The following is a 22,648-nucleotide window of genomic DNA, read 5'->3' on the forward strand; positions in this document are numbered from 1 at the left end:
AATGCCAGTGTTTATGTGTCTGTTCAAGTCGTGTTTCCGTGAAATTCACCATATCATGAGCCCAGGTGTATGTTGACAGTATTAGCTAGCACGGTGGTTAAACCACAATCATAATTGTTAGTCGTCGCGATCGACATGAGCAACTAGGCGTCGATGCAGGTTAATCCGAGTCAAGCGATGCTTTAGCTGCCAAACGCTAATAGACATTACATAAACTCTTGTATATTAACACAGAATGAACCAGGCATTTTTTAAGTATTCAGGCATTCCTTAAGGAATAGTTTACAAGGTTCAGGACGTCACCGGGTGATAATTCGAATAAAATTCTAATCGTAGGAACTGTTATACTATCTGTAGCGGCAGCTGATGAGGGTGAGTTTCTAATTACGGCTGACACTTCAGACAATATCACTCTTTTGTAGTCCGTCTTTATGGAATATTTTTGTCAGTTGAATGTCAAAGTCGAAGAAAATTCGTTTGCTAGACTTCTATCAATTGACTCTAAGGAATTTTACATTTACTCCAACGATAACCTGTTATAACCTTAGTTTGCTAGAGACGGCAGGATTGTAAGTGATCTCAACTATCAGAATAATGCTTCTTTATTTCTAGGTTAGGAAAGAAAGTCAAAATGCCTTTTGTCATAGCCTTCTTTAGCTTGAGCCACCGTGCGTTTAAATTTAGCAGCAAGAAATTTTTAATCTTCCCAAATTTTCGGGTCTCTGATTATGAATTAGCTGCTTCCAAGCTGCTTCCCTATTGAAAAAACGTCCACTATAGGAATGGTGGATTCCACCATCCACCACTTCGGTGGAATATGGCGGTGAAAATGCTGGTGAAACATGGTGTATAGTGGCGTATGGTGGAGCGGATGGTGGAGCGGATGGTGGATGGTGCGCTTCAGCCGGCAATGGTGGAGCGCGAAGCAGTGTCAGAACCACCGTGACGAGCTGCCACTAAAGAAATAATAAAAATTATTGTATAAGAAAAAATGTAGCAAGCACCCGTAAAAAAACGTGCGGCAGTATGGGATCGAACGTGCCACCTCCGAATTTTAAACTGAGCACACTAACTACTGCGCCACGCCGACTTTTCTTTCTTTATTACCTGTTTTTCTTTACAGGTGTTCACACAGAAACATGAATGAGAAAATACACTTGGACCAATATTTGAACCGAAGTGCTCACAATAAAATATTTTCTGGCTGCACAATTCCTCTAACATTGTTAGCCAGCTGGGAGGTTCTTCTTGTTGGTTATACACCTCAGTGATATACTGCATATTTGCAATGAAGTTCTCCCGGACAGGACGCATGTTCTGGTCAAGATGTCTGTAAGCCATTGTGGTCTGCCAGATGCTGTGAAGGCTAATTAACATAACCATGTCGTATGGTATGCCGTCATCATCATCCACACAGAGAAAACGAATGCCATGGCTTGTAATGGGGAGATCTTTTTTTAATGTTTATTGAAGGATGTCCCAATGAAAGACAGCGTCCCAGCAATGATAAACACTCGGTCTATTGTCTCAGGTGTTTTACAAAGTACACAATTGTTTGTATATGGTACATCGATTCCCTTGTCCGCTAGGCACTGCTTTACGAGAAGAGTCCCGGAATGCAATTTAAAAAAGAAAGTTTTTGCCCCTGCTTTTACTTTCATCCTTTTGACCCTCTTCAAAACGTCCTGTCTGGTTTCTCCATTGAACATAGATCTGTGCAAAGGTGTTGGGAACAAGACATCACGGAGATCCCTGTACAGATTTTTTCGCTTAACAGTGGCAAGATATTTCAGCAAAAAGCGCACTTTCAAAAACTCAAAAGACTGTATAACTTCTCTCGAAAAACCAGTCACATATCGGCACATATCACTGTTTGTAGACACAACAAAATCTGGGATGCGTGATGACAGCCTTGCTTTTATCACTGTTTGCAGAAATTTGTTTCTTTGATCGCAAAGGAAAATAAACGGAGAGATAACTTGTCTTATAAATAAACGACATAAACCGAGTCCGCCATTGCTAACGGACTGGAATAAATTAGACCAGCTTGTACGTTCCCACGGCGCTTTCATTGCAAACACAGCAAAACTCCTGTGAAGCTTGTGATAATTGACGCGTGACATAGATACCTTGCATGACATACCAGATCTTGGATACCAAAAACATGTTGCATACAGTCACACGTGCGAATACAGTTCCCGACCACCCCAGGCATTTGTTTTTTGCCTGAGGGTTTCTGCTTCACTTTTCCGGTAATCCGCGTTGTCGCGATAGCAGTCCAAGGGTACACCGAGGTACTTTAGGGGTTTGCTTTCCCATTTTACGTTAAGGTATACCTCGGGCCTCACATCCCGATTGCCGTACCAAAAGGCAGTTGTATTATGCCAGGTAATTACACTGCCCGTCATGTCACAAAATTTATTTGCCATGTAAACGACTTCACATATACTTTGTCTATCTTGGAAGAGCACTGCCACATCATCAGCATATGCGAGTAATTTTATCTTCGTGTTCTGTAACCGAAAGCCTTGCACACTTGAGTTTTGAATGATCGATAATCAAGAAGGTTCTGGTAGATGGCGAATAACAATGCTGAGGCCGGGCATCCCTGTCTGATAGAACTTAGTATTTCGATTTCTTCACTGAGCTGCTTATTGACTATCAACTGCGTTACACACTGTGAATATGCCATCTTCAAACCATCAAAAATTACGTCACCAACACCCACATGCTTCAACACACTGAACAATACTTCATGGGAGACACGGTCAAAAGCTTTCTGTAAATCTATCTGCATGATTGCTATTCGTTCTTCAAAGGCGTCACAGATATCTAGTACACGTCTTACTATATGTATGTTCATTGTGATGCTGCGACCCTTTATGCCGCATGTCTGGTGTGTCCCTACAATCTTTTCAATGATGTTCTGAATTCTCCTGGCTAAAACCTTCATGAATATTTTATAGTCAGTGTTCAAAAGACTGATAGGTCGATATGACGTTACAGATTGAAGTTTGCTGGTATCAGCTGTCTTCGGAATCAAGGCAGTATGCGCCTGCGTGTGAGAGCGTGGCAGTTTTTTCTTTTTGTATGCTTCTACAATAACATCGTATAGCGCAACTGCCACGTCTTCTTTTTAAAATTTATAAAACTCTGCCCCGATTCCATCTGGGCCGGGCGTCTTGCCTGTACTTAGGTCATCAATAGCTTTATTTATTTCCTGTACGCTGATAGGAGCCCCTAATATTTCTCGTGTATCGGCGTCAAGCTTGGGCATTGTATCAAGAAAGACATCACTAAAACCCGTGGCGATCGGTACTCGTTTTCTGAGCAGATTGCAATAATGGTCCACAAACGCCTCCATTATCTGACCTTTTTCATTCGTCGGTCTGTCATTGCGTACTATTTCTCTGATTTCATTTCTTTGTGCGTATTTGTTTTCGTCACCCAAAGCTCGTTTCGTGGGTGTCTCACCTATCCAAAGTTTTTCACTTCTAGCTCCTATAATAGCGCCTTTATACTTCTCTTTATCTAAAATCTCCAGTTTGTTTTTAGTATCTGTTGTTTCATTGGTAAAGGAGCAGGGTTTCACAGTTTCTTTCTGCAAGAGCACTTGTAATTGCCTTGGCAGTTTCCTTTTCGCCTGTTCCTTCTCGAAGTTATTTTTTGTAGATCGTTCTATCGCCTTCATTTTAACCTCTTGTTTGAAAAATTCCCACTTTGTTTCCCAGTCATCTTTTTGATTACCGTAGAGTTTTGTGAGGGCTTCAATTACATCTCTACCATAAGATTCATCTTTCAAGATATGGCTGTTTAGTTTCCACAAGTGCCAGTTAAATTTTGGAGTCCTGTATTCAGCGCCAAGTGTGAAACTAATCATACAGTGGTCGCTAAAAAACACTGGTGTAACAACATATTTATCAAAGCACATAATAACGTCCAGTGATATGTACGCTCTGTCTAAACGTGCGTGGCTTAGACCCTGAAAGTGCGTAAACTTAACACTGCAATTAGATATACATAAACCAACATCTTCCAGGCCATTTTCTGCAATCATCTGAATTAAAAACACTGCACTTTTATCAAATGACTGGGCAGGCTTGGCACGGTCGTCCTTTCTACAAACACAGTTGAAATCACCAAAAAGGACTACATATTTGTCGCATTCCAGTAGGTTACTTATTTCTTCAAAGAAATCTTTCCTTTCACTGTCTCGGTTCGGAGCATAAACGCATACGACACGTCATTTGAAATTCAAGAAAGAAAAATCCCACAATACGTAGCGTCCTTTATCGCTGCTTGCTACACTTCTTTCAACAACGCCTATCGATTGTCGTATGAAGAGCGCACACCCTCCTAATAAGTCATCAGCATGGGATACACAGATGTTATACATTGAACGAAAAGGTAACGTCATATAATCGGTATCTTTCTCTGTCGCTATTTTAGTTTCCTGCACAGCAATCACATTCAAGTCATGCTCCGAAAACAGCGTACTCAACTGGTACTGCCGCCTTCTTGAAGCTAATCCGCGTACATTTAAACTGGCAAAACGCATTGCTCTTTTAAGTTTCAGGCTAATTTTTTTAAATACAAGTAGCTGCTTACCATACCGTCTAAACCGAACTAAACCTATTTAGTCGTCCGGTGCACCTTCTTGGTAGAAGGCGACACAATGTGTTGACAAGAGGTCGGTTTTCCCGCCCTCTTTTCCTCTTGTGTTATATTATGTTTGACCATCACTCGTTGCTTCCGAAGGAGAGCTGCTTTCGGTGGTGGTTATTGATTGCTCATATCACTTGATTTTGTTGAAGGGTCGTCTCGTGGTCGTTTCCGTCCCGTACCTGGTTCCTCGGCGTCGTGCCACTCTATGGCACCACCCTCGGCAGGTTTCTGGACAGTTTGAGTAGATGATTCGCTCTCATCTGTTGCAGCGGTTGCGTCGTTTAAAACGTCAGTCTCCTTTGCGCTCGTCAATGATTCTGCGGCCGCTTGCATACACGCAAGTTCACTTGTTTTTCCTGCTCCTTTCACATCCATCACGCCTCCTGTACTGAATGTTTTTCCCGAAAAAGTCACCTGTGATTTCGCCGATGCATCCCCCCACTGTCAGTTGACCTTGGCGGTTTTTTCTGCAATCGCGTCATGCTTGCTGCACTAGGTGTTTTTCCTTCACAAGCCTTTTTTGATTTCACCGATTCTTCTGCTTCGGCCTCGTCCATAGTGAGCTCGGATTTATTCATGCTCCCGGTGTTCAGTGCAGCTGCTGTATACGTCTTAGTTCAGTTCCCAGGGGCGTGTCCAAAACGCTTGCAAGTGTCACACCGCGAGACTCGACAGTCCCTCCTAATATGGCTAATTTGCTGGCAGCGCAAACACTGCGGCGCTCTTCCGGTTGCCACAATAAGTGGGTGCTCTCCTCCAACTCGTAACTGGTCCGGTATATCGTCCAGCGTAACGTTAGCCTTTAGCCGGAGCGTCACGGTTCTCGTCATGGTATTCTGCTGGGTGTAGCCGTCAATTCGCCACTTATCCATTCCTACATCAAGCACCGTCCCGTAGGGTGTCAGTGCATTTCGTACGGGCGCTTCTCGTACATGGTACAGCAACCAATGCCGCTTCAGACGGACGTCGCGGTGGCTCAGGTCAATTATCATGCATTTGAGGCCTTTCATAGTCAATTGCAGATCAGTTAAAAGTTTCTTTACACCTTCAGTGCTTCTGCACGTCACTGCCCACACGTAGTTTATTTGATAAGCGCCGAGCGCAAGAACCTCGGTAGGCTGAACACGTCGAAAAAGTGGCTCGCGAAGGTCTTCCGCGTGATAAGGTCTTCGTTTTACACCCGCATGCAGAAAAACAGTGTTCTGAACCACATACCAATTCGGCAGAGGGGGCAAAATAACAGCAAAATCCTGGGGCATTTCAATCCTGGAACCACGGCTAAGCTGAGCCGCCGATGCCGCTCTTACGGAGCTCATGATAACACGTCCGCACGCTTTCGCAACCAGAAGTGGAATTACTGCGCCACGCCGACAGATGGCGTTATGGTTGTTAAAAAAGTAGTCAACTCAAAAAGTCACTGTTTAACTTCAGTTCTGTTCGTCGTGTACTCAGGAGGGACGCGATCTGGACCTGCAACTGAATTGCCACGTTTGATAAACACGTAGAACTGCTGGTATTGAAACTTGTGTACAGTTGTCACAACTTCTGCCTTTAACAAACCCTCGTTTTAGCAGAAACATAATTAAATTGAACCTAAATAGGTTGCTAATAATAAGGTGTTATTAAAATGAGCACGTGACCATTGTTGTCGAATACACTCTAAGCAAAAAGGGAGAAATATGGGTAATGGGGGTTCTTCCTTTCATGGAGCATTGCATTGCTGCTCCCATTACTCCCTTAAGGACAAAGAGCAGATCTTGTCTTGTGCACGCAAATGAAAAGGAACAACCTACTCTATTGGTGAAGACTTTTCCCCGGCTACACGACAGGCAAGACGCAAGTTGGTAACCTTCGCGAAATCTCAAAACAAGGCTTTCAAAATTTCAGTTGACCGCCTGCACATTAACAAACAGGTTTACATTTATGACGTCGCCAGAGATGATGTCGTACTAACTAACAGATAGCTAAATAACACGTGCGGGCAAGATCGGAATTTGACTTCACCCTTTCAAGGCATCACCACATTATCGCTATTGTCTACTAACATCTGCAGCCTGATGCCAAAACGGGATTTGTTATGTTCTTTCCTTGACGATTGTGACTGCGATATTCTTACCCTCACCGAAACCTGGCTATACCCTGACGTAACCGATAACGAAGTTCTCTCTGATCGCAAAAATTTCAGCATTTACCGAAATGACCGTACTGATAGGTGGGGTGGAGGGGTTTTTCTCGCTGTAAAAAAACATTTCAATCGTATGCCTTCAAAGTACACTCTAACATAGAAATTATCTGTGTAGCATGCTTAACAAAGTCTGCCACACTGCTCATCGGAAATTGTTACCGACCTCCTGACTGTAAACACTCATTTTTGGAAGAACTGCGCAGTAGCATCACTGAGGCCATCCATCTCTGCCATACCGATTCCATATTCATCTTTGGTGATTTCAATTTTCCCGCGATTGACTGGAACCAGTTGTCTTCCCCTTGCCGCATGTCTACAGAATTTATCAACCTAACCTTAGACTTTAACTTATCGCAATTGGTGAATCAGCCCACTCGTGGTTCAAACATCCTCGACCTAATTCTCACATCTGCTCCTGAAACAGTAAACACCATGCTGAACATAGATGGATTCAGCGATCATTGTCTTCTTTAAGTAACCCTTAACATTCAACCATCTTTCTCTGGCATTGAACATAAAAAATCCGCGATTACAATAAAGCTAACTACAGCAAAATCAACTCCGAACTAGAAACCTTCTATAATGACATATTCCTGCCATCCTCTTTCAGTCGTGACGTCAATGATAACTGGATGCTGTACAGAGACAAATTATGCGCACTGGCAAACCGGTATATTCCACTTGTTTCGGTCAAAAATGATAAAACAAACCCCTGGTTTACTAAATTCATCCGGCAGCTCAGAAATAAAAACAAGCGTCTATACCGCGCGACTAAACGACTTGGCACGTCCTCTGCATGGGAGGCGTACAAAAATGTTCTGAAAATATACTGTTCCACAATTAAATCAGCTAAACAAAAGTATTTCTCTAATGATTTGCCTTCCCTTCTGAAATCAAATCCTAGAAAATTCTGGAATCAAATATCTGCGGAACACGATGTTAAACAGATTTCCTTGCTAGATCATCACCATGCTCCCCTCTCAGATAGTCTATGCACCTCAGCATTTAACACCTTCTTTTCATCCGTTTTCACCCGGGAAGACCACGCCGACGTTCCGAACGTTCCTGATCTCAACATATATTATATGCAACCTATTGAAATAACGCCTGAGGGTATCGCACTTCTTGTCACTAATCTTAAACTATCTACTTCAGTTGCCATTGACGGTATAAGTTCCAAACTTCTGAAAAACACCCTTTCTGTTTCTGTTAATATCGTGTATCACCTTTTAAGACAACCATTAGCAACAGGCCAGCTTCCCATTGACTGGAAGATTGGTAAAATAGTCCCTGTGTTTAAAGCCGGCGATAAACATTCACCCGAAAGTTATCGCCCCATCTCTCTCACGTGCATCTGCTGCAAACTCCTGGAACATATAATCGCTTCTCATGTTTTCAGGCACTTAGAATCTAACCATTACTTTTTTATCAACCAACATGGATTTAGAAAAGGTTTTTCGTGCGAAACACAGCTGGTGGAATTTACGTCAGAACTACATTGCAACATGAACAATAACCTTCAGACTGACTGCATTTTTCTCGATTTTTCAAAAGCATTTGATCGTGTACCCCACTGTCGTCTGATTTCTAAATTATCTTCACTCCGATTAGATTCGCTCACTTTATCTTGACTTCGAATCTTTTTTTCACTCCACCAGCAGTTCACGGTAATAAACAATATCCAATCCCCTCTTTCCCACGTAACCTCCGGTGTACCGCAGGGGTGCGTCCTCGGCCCCCTGCTGTTCTTAATTTATATGAACGATTTGCCAATCAGCACCTCATCTCGCATGCAAATTTTCGCCGATGATTGCATTACACATCGCTTAATAACCTGTACCGATCATCACGTAACACTGCAAAATGACCTCAACAAGATTATTGACTGGTGCAAAAAATGGCTTATGTCGCTAAACATGCAGAAGTGCAAAATTATGTGTTTTACACGCAAGCAACATATTTCTAGCCATTCGTACATAATTGATGACTACCCTCTGTCGCACGCATCATCCTACAAGTACCTCAGTATTCATTTCACACCAAATCTTTCTTGGTCACACCATATCACCACCATTTGTGCGAAAGCTTCAAAAGCATTGGGTTACTTACGCCGCAACTTGCATAGCTGTCCATCCCATGTTCGGCAGCTAGCTTATCAGACCTTCGTTCGCCCACAACTTGAATTCGCCGCATCGATCTGGTCCCCATACCAAAATTACTTAATAAACATGCTTGAAGCTATTCAAAATAGGGCAGCTCGTTTTATCTCACGAAATTATGACTACCATAGCAGCATAACGGAAATTAAACTTTGCCTTTCTCTTCAAATGTTGAGTACTCGGCGGGATATTTTTCTCCTATGCCTCTTCCATAAGTATGTTTACAGTAACAAACCATTCCCATTTCAACTCGATAAACCTTGCATTACATCTCGTAGGCTGCATAATAACTTAAGTTTCACGCGATTATTTGGGTCAACGGACGCCTTTAACTCATCGGCTCTTCCTCGCGTCATCCGCTTGTGGAATGATCTCTCGAATGACATTGCATATCAATCAGACCCCGAAAATTCAGACAACTTCTTCACTCTTTCTTTCAGTCATAGGCACTTTGATTGGTTCCTTTTTACAAGTATTTGTTGCAACTCCTGTATCGTTCCAGTGTAATTATATTCATTCGTTTTTTTTCCAATTACTCCCGCTTACAGCTTAGGGCCTTGTGTTCGTTCAGTAAAGAGCACGCGCTCTTTTTTTTCGCCTGCATTTTCCTACTTTATAATGTTCTTATACACACGAGAAAAACTCTCTTATCGCCCTTTATTATCCTGTATTTCTTAAACAAGAACAAATTGCTTTCTGCGCGCTGCTCTAAAATATTTTTGGCTACGTGTGTGCTAGGTGTTTTTAGTAAGTGTATTGCGGATATTTGTTCTCCTCCCACCAGCAATGTTCCGATGTGTAACTTCAAATGACTTTTTGTACATTCTCTCTTTAGTGACATATAACGCGTTATTTTTTGTTGAGTTCTTTCAAAGTTTGATGTTTCCTTACGGTTTTGTCGCGACACTCACCCTTTGTAACCCCCCTTACACAATGCCCTGCAACAAGGGCCTGTAAGGTATTCTTAAATAAAAAATAAAAGGAGTCTCTGCAGAGGAACGAACCGTTGCTCTTCTTTCAGTTCCTCATTCGGAGGATGAATGAACAGCTACTTCCTCCAGTTGCTCCCCGAGGACCAACCATTACTTCCACCCGTTACTTCCCTAAGAGTGATGGTTATTCTACCGTTACTCCCGTGTGTTCGCAGTTGCTTTTGGTGGGTCAACTGCACATGCTTCTAGTTACTCCTTGGTGAAATGAATATTTAGCTCGAGTATGCTTGTCAGACACTTAACACATGGCGAGAGCTCCTTGACAGAGCACTGCTTGGGTGCTTCCAACACAAAAAGTGGACAATATTGAAAGGAAAAGAAATGATTTCTTGTTTTCCTTTTTTTTTGAGGCGACGTGTGAGCAAACAAAGAAGTACACTTCACCACACTACAGCCAAAACTAACCAAGCGGCATAGTACAATAAAGGTTTTGTGCGTCTTCCACGGAAAAACTATCTTAAATTCCCAGGATAGAGAGCACTCTTTGTCATCATTGGAGAAAGAAGGGCAACTGATCCAATTGTGAAGGACTCGAGTTTCTCACGACTGGTGTTTTCATCAAGCTAGCGCAGTGGAACGTAACCGAAAGCATATGTTAAGCATCGGATTGCTGCAAGAAAAAATAGAAGTGTGAGGTTTAACACGCCAGAATCAACAAATAGCAATGAGACACACACCGGATCATCGTTTACATACTAGGATGTCTACTGCAAAATGAAATGTGGAAAAATGATAGGTTCTGCCAAACGTTTTTTGGCAAGCAATATAAATGCTGAAGGGGTGGACGCTCTTCAAATGGTGTCTCAGTTAGCAAGATTTCGGCCGAAAATGTGCCGAACCTCAAAAAGGCATATTTGGGGCAGTTAAAGCTACCCCTAGGTTAAAGTAGCTTGTTTCCTGTACACATCTGAGGAACATTTTCATGACTGTTTTCATTCACCAATGGGCATTCTAAGCGAGATCTTGTGCGTGGCAAATAACACGTACCATCCGCTAATGTTAAAATAGATATTTAGCTCGTGCACACAGTTAATCTCTATTCTGCTGTTATATCATACGTTGCTGCGCATTCAAATGTCCGATACCTGTAGGCACAAGCCAAGCATGCAGAGCTTGCCGGAAAGCAACTATTGCAGCAGCTACATGATGATCTTTAGAAAGTTTTCTTGTAGCTGACATAAACGGCTGAACAAAACTTAGCCACAAATAAATATAGACAGTGCTACCTTCAAACAATGCTTTAAATTCAGAAAACTCGGGGGCACTTATTCACTCAGCAGACGAGTCACAGCCGCGAGATCTATGAACGACACAATATATCTCAAGACATGCACATATAGTCTAATTCTTTGTCCGACAGTGTCACAGATAGCTTGCCGATACATATACATCCGAGTGCAACAATATGTCAAGCTTTTATAAGTTCGAAGTCTTGTTGCTTTACAGCCGAACAGGTTACTGCTCTGTCGGAAAAGTTGAAATAAGTGCACCCTTGTTTAAAAGCAGCATTATTTGAAGTTTGCGACCGGTGTGAATGTCTGCCTATTTATTTTGTACTGCCTTCTACATGTGTCACAAAGACATTTGTTGAGGATGTGCAACCATTCAAGCCCCCATCGCATACTTCGTCAATGTGATAGAAATACGAACATTAGAAGCAGTGCCACCTATAGTGACGGAAACACTTCAGGATCTTCGAACAGCAAGGAGGTGCTCAAAAAAATGAGCACACTCTTGTAGAACTTTAAACTAGAATTTTTCAGGGTGGTACAAGTTAACATGCAGTGGGACTTTTAAACCCACGAAACTTGTGCAGAAAACAGGGTAAAAGCGAGTCATGAAACGCTGTTACGAAGGCATGCGCAGGGACAGCTTTGTGAATCTAGGCCCAAGTGTTATGATTTGTGCACGCCAAAACTCGTGTAAATAAGAAAAACGTACTTCCAGTAGCACCAATGTAAAGAAATCTTGACAGTTGCCTTTCTAGTACAACCAGCAATCCCTGCAATGAAAACACAAACATTTGATCTCTACCGTAACAGCGTAAGCACACACACGGGCCATCGTAGCCATGTCAAATTGTCAGTGCCAGCGCGAGCACTATTTCTTGATACACTATTCTCTGGCGAACACATGCGCAGTTTGCCCCCAAAAAGCGATGCTTTCATATACGTAGTACAAAAAGTCAGCGCTTACCAAAATACACTTGCCTTTTGTACTTTAACATCATTGAGGGCATCATTTCCTGCAGTATAACTGAATTTGTTTCAAACACCTGAAAACAAGTAGTAAAGGACATGCATCAATTATTGTTTTATTTGGTAGCAGTCAAGTCTGGTGAAGAACAGCCAAGAGAGAATCAGCCTATTTAAGTGCATGCGGCCAATTCTAAACGGCGTTATTGAAGCTGTCGAAATTTCGGTCCATTAGTATTGATGTCAAAATAAGACTCCAACGGCTTGCCAAGCTTTCATAGCGCATACAGATTCGATGATGCAGAATAATGACAACGTAAACGTGAACCTACAACATTTATGATTGTCTTTCACAATATTCAGTTTTGCAAAGGTTTTGCATAACTAAAGAAACTATTCAGTCCATATATGAAGTGATCGTTTGATGGTGCATTTATAAAATAATACGCTCAGCGTGGAGGTGAAGCAAGTGGCGCAGGCAAAATTTTTTTAGGAGGCGTGCGGAAAGGGGAGTCCGCTCATCTGAATTGGAGGCCAGGCAAGCAAATATAGTCGTCATATTGGGCTCCTTATGCCCGGCTTAAAAAATTCTGTGTGCCACCGCCAGGCTATGTCACTGTAGTGATGCGAAAAAAATTTGTTCACTTACTGGTCTACATACACTCTAGAGCTCTACAAAATGCGGCCGAAGGCCCCGAAACACCACCGTTAAAGTTACATAAAGCCGATGAGAGACAAGTACCAGTATAAAAGCAGCTACAACCCTGCGCCAATGTGCATATGTATGCCGCCAGTGTGGCGGCATACATATTTGTGGGCGGTGTCCTTCAGAGGAGTAACCGTTGCGTGAGGAGTGTTTTCAATGGTTCCTTCTTCCGTTGCTCTCTTACAAACTTAAGACTAATACAGTTGCTCCCCCGTTTTTGAACATCTCGGCTATCTTGCTCCACTTGGTTCTTTCTGGGTGTAAGAGTCGGTCTGCAGGACTAAAAGCAGCCGTTGCTGCCATTTCGGCCGTTTGCAAATGACCAATTCCTAATATGTCTTTATAAGAATGTGGCCTATGTATGCATGCGAAAATTCCTATAAATGAATGATTATTAATATATATATATATATATATATTTATATATATATATATATATATATATATATATATATATATATATAATTATATATATATACGGCAATGGGTACAAGAATGGCCCCAAACTACGCTAACATATTCATGCACCACATAGAGTCCAATTTTCTTTCATCTTGTAATATCAAACCAATACTCTATAAACGGTACCTAGATGATATATTCATAATTTGGACACATTCGGAAAACGAGCTCTTCAAATTCATTCAGGCATTCAACCAGGTACACCCCAGCATTTATTTTACACACAGCTACTCTAACACTGAAATAAACTTTCTTGATGTACTCAATTGAGCTGACGATGGCGCGTTGGTAACTAACGTATACAGAAAACCTACAGACAGGCAACAATACCTGCACTTCAAAAGCTGCCACCCGCGACATTGCAAGACCAGCATTCCCTATTCCCAAGCACACAGATTTCGACGAATCTGCTCCCGCACCGAAGACTTCCACAAAAACAGCACACATATGCGCGAAGTACTCCTTAATCAAGAATACCCGCCAGCTATCATCGATGACGCCATCAAAAAAGCTGAAAATCTGGACCGCCAGATTCTTCTCAACCACCAGAGAAACGCCGACCAACACCGCAACAAAAACTTGCTATTGACTTTCACGAGCAACCCACCGAACATAAACAAGGTCCTAAGAAAACACTTTAACATATTGGAACAGAGCGTGCGACTATCCAAAATTTTCACTTCTCCTACTTGTGTTGTATACAGAAGGCCGAAAAATATAAAGAATCATTTGATAAATTCAAAGATAGGTGTGAAACCTCAAATTGGGTGTCACCCTTGCGGAAAAAGCAGATGCAGGGTATGCAAACACATGCAGACAACGACAGTGGCGAAAAGCACCCACTCGGATTTTAAGCACAGGATAAGAGGTGCACTAGACTGTGACTCAGACAATGTCATATACCTCCTGGAATGTGGGATATGTAACAAGCAATACGTGGGCCAGACAGACACTCCGTTTAGAATTAGATTCAACAACCATCGGGCACATGTACGATCTCTGCCAGGCCTTCCACTTTCAAAACACTGCACATTAAAAGACCACAGCTTTGATGACATCAGGGTTACACTACTAGAAAACAACTTTCGAACAATCAGAGAACGGGAACAACAGGAATCTTATTTTATCTACAAATTTAACACGATCAAATACGGAATAAATGAACACCCAGGCACTCTGTCTGCGTTACGACCGCTAAAAGACGCAAACGCTTCTCTCTAATCAGTCCGGTTTCATTACGACAATAATATTACCCGCTAACAAAGCTTTTGGCCTATGCATCTGACAACATAGAAATGATTTGCCTCATCAAGCACAGCCGGAACGCACAGATAAGTGGTCCCGGATGTCGTACGGTCCCCCCCCCCCTTCTTTTTTCTTTTTTTTCTTTTTCTTTCTCTTCTTTAAGTTGCAACGCGCATTCTGTTCCTTCACTGACAAGGAGCTGACAGCTAGGTGGTTTCGTTAACTTTTTCGTGCATGCGCGCATGTCTTCCCAGTGAGCCGCAACTGTGTGGTGACTGTCTCGGATGTCGTACAGTCTCCCCCCTCCCCCCCTGGTTTTTTTTCTTCTTCTTTAAATTTAACGCACATTCTGTTCCTTCACTGACAAGGAGCCAATGTATATAATGAATATCGATGGCGGTGCCTCATTCACCGGCTTTTTCGCTCCTCCCGACGCCACCAGCATGCACTTAAAGCGCTTAAGCCCTCCCCATTAACTTGTCATAAACTTCAAAGAGGAACGAGCCGCCAGCGGACTACACGGAAAGGTGAAATACAAAAACGGCGGCTCCCTGCCCACTTGGGGAAGTGTGGGTGCGGGGGAGGTATTGTTGACAATGATGACATTCCTCATCTACCTCTGCCCTACTCTGTTGAAATGCTGCCCCTTTCTAATTACGCCGTGTCGGTCTTGCTTCTTCTCCTAGATTTTCTATATTTTATTTAATGTTTGTCTTCCCGTTTCGCTGTTTCTTCTTTTTTTTTCTCTCTCTCTCAATTGACCCCTCCCCTCCTGTCTCGACAGGATATAAAAAGGCACGGAACATGTGTAAATAGTATTACGCCTTGAAAAAGACAGGGTTCCTGTCGAAACGCCGGCACAATAAACAGTTGTTATGTGAAAGCGCATCTACTTTCATATATATAACCTTGCGGCAACCGAAGTTATTCTTCTGTATATATAAATATATATTTATATATATATAGACCAGTAGATCGTCCGTGAGCGGTCACAACGTGGTTTATTTCGACGTTTCGGCCTAGAGTCTGGCCTTCATCAGGATATATATATATATATATATATATATATATATATATATATATATATATATTTATATATATATATATATATATATATATATATATATATATATATATATATATATATATATATAAGGGAAAGAAGTGTAGATCTAAGGGCTTGTTTTTGCAGTGTTCTGACATAATATTATTGAGATATAACAGACAATATTGCTAAGGATTATATGGGCGAAGTTATTAGAACGAGTGTATTGTAAATAAGAAGAAAGAAATATGGGTAAAGAAATAACTTGCCCTGAAAAGAAAGGAATCTAACCTACGACCTTCGAATAACGCGTACGAGGCTGATATATATATATATATATATATATATATATATATATATATATATATATATATATATATATATATATATATATGAGATTCCGAGAAAATTTGCATAAAAGGAATGCTCCACTTGTGTGGACGCTCTCAAGTAAGGCTGTACGATTCCTTATACTGCTGCTTTTAATGCTGCCTAAAAAATGATGTCTTCCAATGATCTGCAGTCACTGTCCAGCCCTATGCTAGCCATAAATTTGGATGGCGGTCATGCATCGCTGGCGTAGCTGCGTCTTCGCGAAATCGCTACCCATTGACGCTGGTTGGAGCTATGATGCAGTACTTCACTCCACCACTCACAAATGGCAGCACAACCCAGTGCCGTCTAGAGTAACGGTATATGGCCCCTACGGGATCAGAGCAGCACATAGATCTGCCATCTTGCCTGGCTAGCAACCGCAGGTGGCGAAATCGTCCTTTGTTTTCGCAGGGGACAGGCCTGCTGTGTTCCATATTGACATACCAGGCTCACATCTTACAAGCGCTCTTCCCTGTGCTTGAGGGCTGCTTTTCTTCCCGATTGCCAACAGTGTGCAACGTAAGAGCTGGCTAATTATAGTGGTAAAAAACGACGTTTTTGTTCAGCGTGTGGCGAAAAGGGCAGAGTGAACATTCACTGTTTTGGTCTTGCGAAATTCACATCCCACAAAATATCAAACATTTGGCCGGACAACGAGCGGGAAAACTCAGTATTTACGTTGCCCCGGTTAAATGCGACATTCGCTGACCTTGACAGCACATAAAATCACCCGATTAGTCTAGGTAAATATAAATCAATGAAGAGTTATTCCTGAGGCTTTTGAAGTAGGTAAGAGCTAACGGTGCACTCTTTGCCTAATTAACGTTGTGTGAGGCACGGTTGTTACTTCACTGTTCTTAAGCAATTTATTACACAAGTAAATGCGAAACATTACTCAAGATTTAGCCTACATAAAGTGAGTTTAGAGTTCAGCTCGCAGTTTCAGTGCAGCTTTGCGGTAAAGTACTCTGCTGCGGTGCGTGAAAGGTCTTTCTCTCTTTTCGAAAATTTCATGCGATAGTGGTTATGGACACCCGCGACAGCAAACATCTACGATGCCGGAGTCAGCCCTTGTGATCTCATAAGTGCTTTTGCTGTAAAATTCAGCGAGTTCAACAACCGTAGCCTTGTAGCTATAGTATACGTCAGTGGCAAATGATTATATTTGCTTTTCATGAAGGTAGGTGATCCGGCTCGGTTTGAACAGATCTGAATGCATATCAAAGAACAGTGCAGTTTTCGTTTAGCATGCACACTACAAACGAACGAGCATTCAGCAGCTGGTAAGACTGGTAAAACATGTTTGATCAGTTTACCCAGTCATTGGCACATGGCGATGTCTGTGTTAGTATAGAACTGCAGACCTGGTGCGTTCATAGAGCTGATCCGCAGTCACCCGCACGCATCTAAAAACTGCATTCAGAAAAGGTGGCAAGACCAGCAACATCCACTTTGAACTTGACTGGCGATGATTCACGCGAATGCAGCGGCGGATGTGAAAAGCGAAAATTAGCCTCAGCGTCAGCTTCTCCACAATGCATAGTTGCTGGCAGTCTGGTGGCGTTAGAAAACAGTTGCACTACTCTGATCCCGTAGAAATCACAAGCAGTTACTCTAGCACCGCCCAGCCCCACCCCCCGACACCACTGTGTGAGAGTTAGATTTGTGTGCTAGATATAAGGCGTATGCGCAAAACCAATTGGCCTAGTAGGTAGAGCGCCTGGCGCCTATCACGGTGAGCCAGAATGTTGTGGGTTCATGCCATTACTGGTGTTGGAACGCTTTTTTATAGTTATGAAGCAAACTTTTTTTTATAGTTATAAAGCAAACTTTTGATTACAGTTTATCGCGATGTGCACTTCCTTTTTCAGTTGTAGCAGATTAGCGGCTTCCGTGATTCAAACGCTCGTGTCGTATTAGTGCGTTGCTTAGGAAAGTCACTCGATTTCTCCGCTTCCGTTTGCACTTCCCCTACAGTTCCTTACGGAAATACCATATATGACACTTATACAGGTTATATGTGGTCCCGTATAAGCATATAAGTCAGCATATAAAGCCACATATAGGCATATATATCAGCATATGTAGCTTCCATTTACCATATATGGATGTATTTCTGGTGGAGTCAGTTCTAGTATAGGGTTATATACAGCCATATATGATGCGGTTGGCCCATATAAGGAGTGAAATCTGGCCTTATAAGGCACGGCCACACCATTTATAAGATATCTTATGGATCCTTATATGCGGAAGTGCTCCCTTATATGGGATGAACTACGTAAATATTCAGCACCATGATCATATACTTTATGTGGATTGTACTTTATAACAATTTGTACACAAAGGAGACTTGCTTATTTTCTACAAAAACAAGAGTAATAGTTATATGTTGTTTCTGCCATGCAAAAAAAACAATATTTCAAGTCAGCATTGTGTACGTGATAGTTTCAACTATGCATGCACTCGTGTAATTTACATTGTGAATTTTTCATGCCATTTAGGTTTGAAACAATAGGTTGCAATTATTACGACGTAAATAATGTATACGAGAGCAGACATGTTTTGCAAGGAAGGATTCGTGTAAGGTCACAAAACATATTGAAGCTCCCGAGCCTCACTATTAATATAAAGCAATCCTATATAGTACTACGTAAAAAAGAAATGCTCGCAACCTATATTGTTCACATTAATGCATTGTTTGGAGTGGCAGAAAGAAACAGTATTTTTAATGCATTTTCAGCTTCCCCATCAGTGGTGAAATTTGCAGATTATTTGAAGGTTTTGATGGCTATATGATCCCTTCATATAACAAGAGTTCAATTAATCCTGTTGACTGCTCAGCTGCGATTGCTTTCAGCGTCCATTTACAATAATTGCATGCGCAGTGCAATGTTCAAGAGAGTATTTTTATATAAAAAAAGAACTTAGGTGAATGCAACTTGCAGTCACTATTATGGTTAAAATCGAGATGGAAGTTGTACTAATTTATTGCAAAAATATATCTTCCATTTCCTTTGCCTACGTATTATGTTCTTGGCTGTGCACATAATAAATTTATCGAAAATTTTCTGATTGCACAGGTAAACAATGATTTGTTGTAATGTTTGAAGCGTCAAATAAATCTCACGTCATGCACAAATACGTTAAAAAGGTGCAACTAACTCACACGTGATACGCATTATTTGAACCCTGTATTGAAATGCTGAAGCTTTATAGCAACATTTAACGTAGTCTGCCAAATTTTAAAAAAATTCTATTTTGTGTGGGTGTGTAATTACTTGGTGAAAGTCACTAATACGCACGTGCCTCATCAGGGTTAGCTTAAACATCGCCTTGCGAATACAATTAGTATGACACATTTTTGCGGGCTGGCGTGATGCCTAAGCAAGCTCTACATTATGTAAACAGCCCCTTGCTGTGCAGGCGCGTAATAATTAAAACTGCTTGCGAACATATCCTTTCCACACCAACACTGTGGTGCATTTACCTACAAAATATGTATGCTGGTGCATACCAACCAAACTGCCCAATTACACACTCGCGTGTGAAGATTTGTGGGCACCCGGACACTAGCATTTCTTTCATTGTGGTCATATATTTTCTGCCATCTTAGAATGATATGAGCGTATTATTATTATTATTATTATTATTATTATTATTATTATTATTATTATTATTATTATTATTATTATTATTATTATATTTTGCCAAACGTCCAACGTTTCAATTCCACACGCTGTCAATACTGTGTCGTTATGTAAGGTTTATAATGTCAGTGATCTTGGTGTTCTTTTTGATAGCATGCTGAATTTTTTCTACTTGCATTAAATGTGCTGCCATGCGAGGCCTCCGTTCTCTCCCTTTTGGCAGATTATCTCTCGAGAATCCGGTTAACCGACAGCCTTCTACAAATCGCACACCACGATATGTCGTGCACAACTTGAGTAAATATGCATATCTGATCTGGAATGGCCTTGCTAAATCCAGCAGTAACGCCAGTGAGTGAGTCCTGGAAAACTTCATAAGCATTTACCCGCATTTTTTCACTAGAACTATGTAACACTGCTCAAATATTACTTTTACAAGACTTAACGGTCGACAAAATTGCACTGAGCTGTTATTACTTTACAAGGTAGTTCAGGGAGAAATATTCTGCTCTTCTGGGTTGTAATAAATTTCAAACTCCGCGTAAGTTATCCAAAGAGAATCAACCATTGCATGTACCTGCCAGCTTCCAACACTCTATCCTTTACAAAATACCGAGTCTCTTTAACGTCCACTTTCTTGATTCGGCATGTTTTTTTTAATGTCTGCAGTCATTTTATCACTGAGGGCTGCCTTGTCCTAACGTAGATTTGCACATGCCAGAGCCTTCTCTTTTCCGCCTTTTAGGAAGCCTTCCGCACGGTTGTGTATATTGCGTCAATAGTTGTTAAAAAATGAATCGTCGTTCGCTAATAAGCTCAAAAAACTTTAGTTCCAGTGAAAAGAGCGTAAATCAATGATCTCAAGGAGTAATGTATGTTTCATTGTCAAGCCTGCACTGTATCCATCAGCGCCATTCTTGCTTTTTTGCTCGCCGGAGCCATGGGTGCAGTGCTGATCGAGTTTGTCACTGTTCATTCCTCTTGCTCTTATTTCGTGTTCAACTACGGCTCCAATTTACACAAGATAATCAGGCAGCTCTCAGGAATCTACTTCACTGTATGTGGCGATATTGTGGACGGACGTGGAAGTGTTTTTGTGTGCATGTGCGTGTGTACGCCGCTGGATTGGCGATCGTCAACTTTTCGTGCGAAAAAAGAATAGGCACCCATGCTTGCGGGCAAGCGTTCCTTAAAAAGTTCTCCCAAAGCAGTACGAATGAACGTGTTGGCCTTAAGGTGTGATTAGGTTATCAGGATTAACAGGCTCCTTGAAAGACAAGTCTCAGTTAAATGTTAAGGTGGGTTCATCATTTTCATTACCTTCGCAAGTTGTCAATAAATATTATGATGAATCAGAAAATATAGCGCACTGAAGGCTTGCTAAGTAAATAACTTCATTCTAATCGTGGTTATGTCATGAGGCTGTTCCGTTGAAGTGATACGAAAACACTTTATTTTTTATTTCTTCCACACAGAGCTCTATTTAATCGAAAGCTCTGCACCAGGAAAATATAGGTTTCATGCTATTGTACTTTTCACAAATATATTGATGTGAATATATACTTGTTTTATGTTTTTCGCATTTTAGCGCTTGAGGAATTACCAAGGTTAAATTACAACTTGCGCAATTACAAATAAAAACAGTTGCATATCTTCAACTCCAAGGGTGTCATGAGATTTATGAGCCCACGTTTGAATTTGTTTAGCATTTGAATTTGTTTTTCTTCTACGTTTCCCTTATTTTATATTTACGTGTGTTTTCATAACCACACGCAGTGAAACTTTTTCTGCTAGTTTGGTTCTTCAAAGCAGGGTGCAATGCTCACAGATCGCAACAGAAAACCTTAAGAATAGCGCATAATTTTGTCTCGACTTTCTACAATTCGGGTGACATAAACGTAAATCTGACTGGAATGCGTACATCACAGGCAACATTATCGTTACTGATGTCGCAACATCGTGTGGTTATCTTCAGGAAGTGCTGATACCCGCATACATAGTTACACAAAATAATGTGATGTCAAGTTTTAATCCGTGATCACTGCAGATAGTTTTACGCAAGCCCACAAATAAACTGATCTGATGCATTACCACTAGCTACTGTGTGAAAAAACTGGGGGGCCATTAAGCTCCGTTTTTCGGAGTTGAACCCGATAGCAATATCCTGTTTCTAGTGCGTAAATAAAACACTCAGTGTGTACTTTTTATTGCAGGATGCTACTTGAACAATTTTAATTGTGGAATAGTACTGTGTAATTGAGAAAGTTGAAAGTGTCTCAATAAATGTTTCGCAATTGGCTGAATTTTATGTAAAAAAAGGTAGCATAGTTTAAAGCATGAGCAATATTGGTATTGCATAGTTGATCAAAAAAGTTTAAATACAAAAGCTTCCAAAAACGCCTGGACACTGCACACTCTGGCAACTTAAACTTTGTGAGAAAAGAGACATATGTATGCCGTATCGAGAACACTTGCGGTGAAAGAAAATGATTAAATGAGCAGACAGATTGTATTAATGATGCGCTTCCATAAAAGCCACTTCAGTGGCAAGCGACATAACCGAAAGTTAGGCGACACATGAATCACCAGCTTTGTTTATGAAATACGCCTCTTCACTTTCCCGAGCTACCGTGACCCTGAATCTAGCTTTAACTACCGTATCATCAAACAAGGGCGCACAGCCGCACTCTCTACAATGTGATGATTGGTTAGAGAATGGTCGTCCATTTACAGTAACTTTGTGATTCACAATTATAATATTGAATCCAAAATAATACTTCCCGCACAACAGTGCAGTGCCGTACACCACATGATGTCCACACGGTGAAAAAAATGATTAGATGTCTGCTAATCTAATCATTTTTTTCACCTTACATATTCTTGTAACCGCATACATATGTCTCCTTCCTCCAATAAAGTTTCAGTTGTTAGTGTGCGCTGTCTCCAGGTGTCTTCCTTTTGCGCTTCAAACT

General features: G+C 41.3%; 1 long non-coding RNA gene across 2 annotated transcripts in view; it reads right to left on the minus strand.

The window, feature by feature from the left end:
- Positions 1-10,307: 10,307 nt before the first annotated feature.
- LOC142775057 (uncharacterized) overlaps positions 10,308-22,648 on the minus strand; it is a 39,327-nt gene continuing 26,986 nt past the window's right edge. Inside the window, exons 3-5 of one of the 2 annotated variants that reach the window (XR_012886657.1) lie at positions 12,198-12,276; positions 11,943-12,003; positions 10,308-10,611 (exon numbers count right to left, since the gene is read on the minus strand). This is a non-coding gene — a long non-coding RNA (uncharacterized LOC142775057). The remainder of the gene's footprint in view (positions 10,612-11,942; positions 12,004-12,197; positions 12,277-22,648) is intronic. The other variant, XR_012886658.1, reaches the window with a different exon arrangement.

The sequence above is a fragment of the Rhipicephalus microplus genome, chromosome X (assembly GCF_043290135.1).
Source record: "Rhipicephalus microplus isolate Deutch F79 chromosome X, USDA_Rmic, whole genome shotgun sequence".
In the NCBI taxonomy this organism is placed as follows: domain Eukaryota; kingdom Metazoa; phylum Arthropoda; class Arachnida; order Ixodida; family Ixodidae; genus Rhipicephalus; species Rhipicephalus microplus.